This window comes from Lampetra fluviatilis, chromosome 5 (genome assembly GCF_964198595.1).
Source record: "Lampetra fluviatilis chromosome 5, kcLamFluv1.1, whole genome shotgun sequence".
Lineage (NCBI taxonomy): Eukaryota > Metazoa > Chordata > Hyperoartia > Petromyzontiformes > Petromyzontidae > Lampetra > Lampetra fluviatilis.
Genome location: NC_136279.1, coordinates 20623432 through 20629431, shown reverse-complemented (window position 1 = coordinate 20629431; position 6000 = coordinate 20623432).

The following is a 6000-nucleotide window of genomic DNA, read 5'->3' as shown; positions in this document are numbered from 1 at the left end:
CCCTTTTCGTGAACCGCAGACATCTCCCTAAGGACTGGCCTACATGAGCTCGAGAAGACTCGGGCTAATTCACCAGCTGTCATTTTCTAATGGGACATCTATCAATGATGGGATCCCCGATGAGCCGTGTTCTGTGAAATAGCAATTGATTGATGATGCAATGAATTTGGTAATCGGGGTAGCAGGACGAGCTCATGGCAAAGACTGACATCCAGGCTGCTTTTCGTCTTATTCCAATCAGGCCACCCAACTATAACCTTATAGGTACAACTTGGGATTGCCCATTTTACCACAACATATGCCTCCCAGTGGGATGTGCTATCTTCTGCATGACTTTTAAAGACATCAGACCAGCCCTCCATTGGACAGTGCCATGGGAATATCCACGGTGAACCGTGGAGCACATACTGAATGATGCTTTTGTGCATTGCCAATCCTGGATATGGACAGCAAAATGGTCAAATAGGTTTTTGTGCAGAGAAAATAAAATTAAATGCTGTAACTCAATCGGTGCAAGAACATGAAAAACAGGCCCTCCACAGATACTTTATGTAGCAGTTGTAAAATTAATGCAAGGTAATCAAGATAGTATGAGCCAACCCCCTGCTTTCCCATGACATCATTTATTTGTTTGGATTGAAAAAGTGCCCCCTTAATATTTGTTGAAATCACTCTCTAGGATGCTCTATGTAGTGTAGTAACATCCATTACCTAGGGGATAGAATGGTGCTCTTTGACAGAGATGTCTGTCCTGTCATTCTCTCGCAACATGAGTTGAGCAAAATAACCATTTCCCAACCGGCGCGACTTGGGGGCACGAAGGCCAGACACGGGAGCTTAAGTCAAAGCCAGGACATGTGGACACGATAACCTTGTTTGTTTGGACCACGTCAACAATGGTAGATACATGAAATACATCTCGGTGTATCTTGACCAGATAGCTTGCTTTTATTTGCTTACGTCCTTGCAATGCACGCCACTGGTACGGACGGTGGTCATGAATACGCTCAGATGGATCCATATGGTGGCACATTCACATTGTATCAAGGCCAATGGACCGCTGTAGCGATTGCATTGTGGCTAAACTAAGCAATCGCTCTCCTTACGTATTACAAATTTGCACTTTTAGGTGAGGTGGGTTCATAAGGAGTGTTTTGTTTGTTTTTTATTTGTTTTATGAGACTCTTCAGGGTGTTTCCATCTGACAAATTGCCTTTGATTTTTGTTGCTTGAAAAGCAGCTACAATAAGAAAGCTGTTGGCAAAGTGTTCAGATCAGTGCAGGGGCAGATGCTGTTAACCGAGGTTGTCCTTTAACTCTAAATATTATTCACTGTGTAGGTGGTCTTCCGAAACTGCCCGGAGCAACATTTGTCCTCGTCTGACGTAACGATGAGCGGTATAAACAACATTTTTTACGTTCACCCGTATCAGTTGTGCTTCTTTTTATGTTATTGTTTCAACCCACTCATCGAGTGAGCAGCAGCATTCAGAGGCAGCGAGCCTACCTATTACAAACAGGTACTGCACTCCAAAACCATGAGAATCCTAAAGGTTAAGAGGTCCCACAAGGGGTTCATAGAATGCCCTGGGGCTTCAAGCATCGGGTATGTTTATCATTTGCTGTGTTACACGGAGCATTCATGAATATACAATTGTTGCTTACTGCACGAGAAGTCTGCGGTAGGTTATAAAACGCCAAAGGGGCTCGTGAATAGAAATTCAAAGAAGACCTCTTCACCAGTGAGGGCCTCAATCTAAAGAAGGTCTTAAACCCTCTTGCTCTAAAACAAAATACAGCATTATGAACTCCATCTGATGAAGATCCACATTTCCATAAATTATTCATATGGAGAATTAGCATGGACATTGTCATATTTGTGGTTGTTACTGAACAATATTATTTGATTCATTAAGCGGTGGCGCAGTAGTTAGTGCACTCCGCTCTGAACCGAGTTCCCTGAGTTCGATTCGTGGCTATGGCTAACGTCAGTAACGAGTGGCATCTGAACTGGTCTTGCATTCCCACCCACACTCCCCCCTCAAAACTTTCACCAACCCGAACTGACCAGCATGGTGAAATATGGTATAACAACTGCAATAACCAACACAACATGATGGTGCCTTCGTCTAGAAATGCATTGACAAAAGGTTGTAAATTTAAATAAATGAATATTCGTTTGAAATGGATAGCAATCATAGGGTTGTGAGGTCACTTCCTTTGGTTGGGGTTAACTCGGCCATTCATTCTATGTTTGCTAGCGGCACTTTGTTGAAAGTCAACAGGGGTTGGATTGACTCGCCCCTGCAGTAAGAATGTGGAATTTTCACCATTACTTCAGGGTTCTAAATAGGAGCTGAGCAATGCCATTGTTTGTGTGCGTCGAAAAGCACTTTGCAATGCCTTTATTAAAAGAAAGACCAAACAAAATTATTCCATATATGACAAAAAGTTGGGGAGAGAAAAATCGGTTACATTACAAAACAACTTCATGAAAATGGTGCTCCGTTACAATTAAATGTAAGCATGTATGCATACAAATTGATGTGTGTATATAGTGGTGAATGAGACGTTTGCTGTAAAAATTGGCTCTGCCAAGTAATAAGAGCAAGCAATTACAGTCAATGTTGTACTAACTGCCTCATGGCCATATATTTTAGATTTCTGCAGTATGTTTTGCTACAATTTAAAATGTCATACTTAAAAATGTGATAATAAAACCAGTCAAAAAGTAAAATAGCATCATAATACAAATTGCCAAATTTTTGCACGAAAATATGGAAGGGCGGAGGGCAGAGGAGGAGGGATCAGGGGTGGGGAGGGAAATAACAACATGTAAAACTATTAATTATCCTCTGTTGTATTCACCCTGCACATATTTAAAAATGCTAAACATATACTGAAATCAAATGATAACCAGGCAGTGAATCAACTTGTTAAGCAAATGGACACATTTCTCGAACATACCCTCTGTGGCATCTTACTTCTTGAACAAGAGCTAATCGGGGGATGCTGAGTCCAACAAATTAAACTAAATCACTTTCCCTCAATAAAACAGAGTATGATAATGTTGCATTTGGCACCCACGTGGATGTATAATTAATACTGTTATTTCAAAATCAATTTTCAAACAGCTTTGCTATGTATGCCTCACGAATGAACTTAAATAAATGTGTAACTTGATAATTTGTTGCCAATTAATATCTTCGCCTTGGGATTTGCTTTTAATTAAACATTAATTATTACGTCAAAATTCTTTAAGCGTAATGTACAAAAAAGGTAACATTCAATTAATGGTAGATAATTAATATACAGTCGTGGGCCTTTTTGTTTGGGAATTTCTGATTGAATATTTCTTGATGGATTGTTCTTCTTGTTTTGTAAGATTATGTTTAATTTTCAGCACCCAAGTCAAACTCCTACCAGCACAAGATAGCCTTTTAGAAAGATGTTGTATTTGCGATGAGCAGACATTGATAGGTAACAAAAAAAAACTGTGGTATGCAGGTGCCAATGGGATTGATACATCACAGGATCATGATATTTGGCATGGCAGTGGCTTTGGGAGTTTCATCCAGTAGTGGATTGATTATGGATGATAATGGTTTTTACAGCCTTTTGGTTATTTGTGACTAGCTTTACGACCCGGCTTCGCCCGGGACTTGGATTATTGTCTTGGGTTAATACACGGCCAACGCGGAGTGTTGGGGGGGGAGGTGCGTGACGTCAGCAGGCACATTGTGTGACGCTGCCGGATGCGGGTGACATCACAGATGTGACGTCACCACTCACTTGCCGTGCAAAATATATCCATTATTGCGCCTCCCCCCCCCCCCCCCAAATACAAAAGTCTATTTTTATACTTTTTGCGTTGTGTACAGTCTGGAAGCTACCCACATGCCAAATTTCAAGTTTGTTGCATGTTGGGAAGTATGCTAAACATTTCGAACAGACACACATATTCACAAATTTCCCTTTGATATATAGATGAACTACTGTACAGGGTTTCATCTTCTTGGTTCTTTCGGTAAAGTCACATAGAAGACAGCGTCTTCCCGACAGACCTGTTCTTCACCTGAGGACGGCTGCTTGCGTTGTGGCCGAAACGTCGTAAGAATTATTTTATTATGTGTTATTTTATTATTTTATTATTTCCCTTCTACGTGACTTTACCGAAAGAACCAAGAAGATGAATCTCTGCAGTCACGAAAGCTTTAAATCGAAATACTGTACAGGGTGTTGTAAAAAAAGGACCCGATTTGAAATCGCTATATCTCTGCAACCACGAACCGCCCATGAATGAAACTCTTACCACTTGAAAGGGCGGGGCATAGAGAGGGCGGGGCATAGAGAGGGCGGGGCATAGAGAGGGCGGGGCATAGAGTTTCAACTGATTACCGCTCGATGCCTCTCCCAGCGCACAAACAGCCCCTAGCCTCAGTCATTCGCAAGATGTGACCCCGCAACACACAAGGGGCGTTTTGCGTTCTGCTGTTCAGCAAGACTGAATCTGTAATTGCGGTGCAGCGTGCGTTTCAACGGCGTTTTGGCATTGATCCGCCAATGTCAAAGAGCATTCGTCGTTGGTACCGACAATTTGAGGAAACAGGCTGTGTATGTAAGGGGAAGAGCACAGGGCGACCACACACCTCAGAGGAAAACGTGAGAAGAGAGGCGTTTGGGATGAATTCAACTATCGTCTCGATGTTGTCCGTACAGCACGTGGAGGGTACATAGAGCATTTATAAAATGTTTAGTAAAACTTGCTAACTCATTAAACCGTTTGTAACTTTTTGTGTAATTGTAACCTGTTGCCATCGTGAAATATGCTGCTTTGAAATTGGGTCCTTCATTTTAAAACACCCTGTATAACTTGTAAACACTTTCGTGTGTATGGTAAGCAGTTGTAAATATTCCTAGTCTTGTATGAATGTACATGGGAATATAATCTTACAATGCTGTATTTCACCATGAGCCATGGTTAATCCACTGCTGGATGAAAGTCTGTCCAATCCGCTGGAAGCTCTCACGATTATACGGTGTATTGTACGTACTTTTCATAAATTAGCTACTGTACCATTGAAACTTGCGAAAACTGCAAATTTAACAGTGAGCAGATTTAAGGCAACAAAATTGCTAAATGTGCTTGCAATGGCCAAGCGTGTGATTTGTTTAGAGGCCCATGTTAGCACAAGTCCTGCCCGTCTCGTATATTCTTTAGCACAATAGAAATAATCATGCCCCGTGGCAATGTTCTACTGTGTCTCTTTGCTGTGCAGCCGACCATCTACATAACCACCCGCCATACTCAGAGATTTCTACAACTCTCCGACATTTGGCATTTATCCCAGGAACACGCTAAAATTGGCAATAACTGAGCCGTGTACTCTATTTAACTGCAATCAAAATATGGTTACGAGCAAGCTACAAATGGTGTGGATTAACAAGATATAAGGATATTATGTATGTATGTATGTTGAACATCGTTCGCACCATACATAGCCAACCGTGTTGATCGGAGGTGCAGCAATGCAGTGCACTGTGCCAATTGCAATAAACTGCGTTGATATGGGGGGAAATATTGCAGATCCTGTTATCTGCAGTGCACCGCGGACGATAGTTCCATGATCCATAAAAGAAAATTCGTGCCAACTGAGATCATGGGAGGAAACAGTTGCAATTGTATGAATCCGTGACAAATTTGCAAATTGCAGGTGAATCGCGGGTACGTGACTCGCAGATAAATGAATCCGCAATAAATTCATAGTTTACGAGATTCTACGTTATTCTAAGACCCAAACGATAGCCGAGTCTAAAAACATGCAGAATTATTTTCCACTTAACAATTCATATGAACACAGCTCAGCGAATCTGTGCTGATGCAAAATGAAAGCAAATCGTGAAATAAAAAATAAATAAAACCATGCCCCCATTCGTTGCTCTCACTTCTACGGATCGTGGTTTGTCGTCTGTACAAGTGGTTTGAATCTGCCAGGGTGT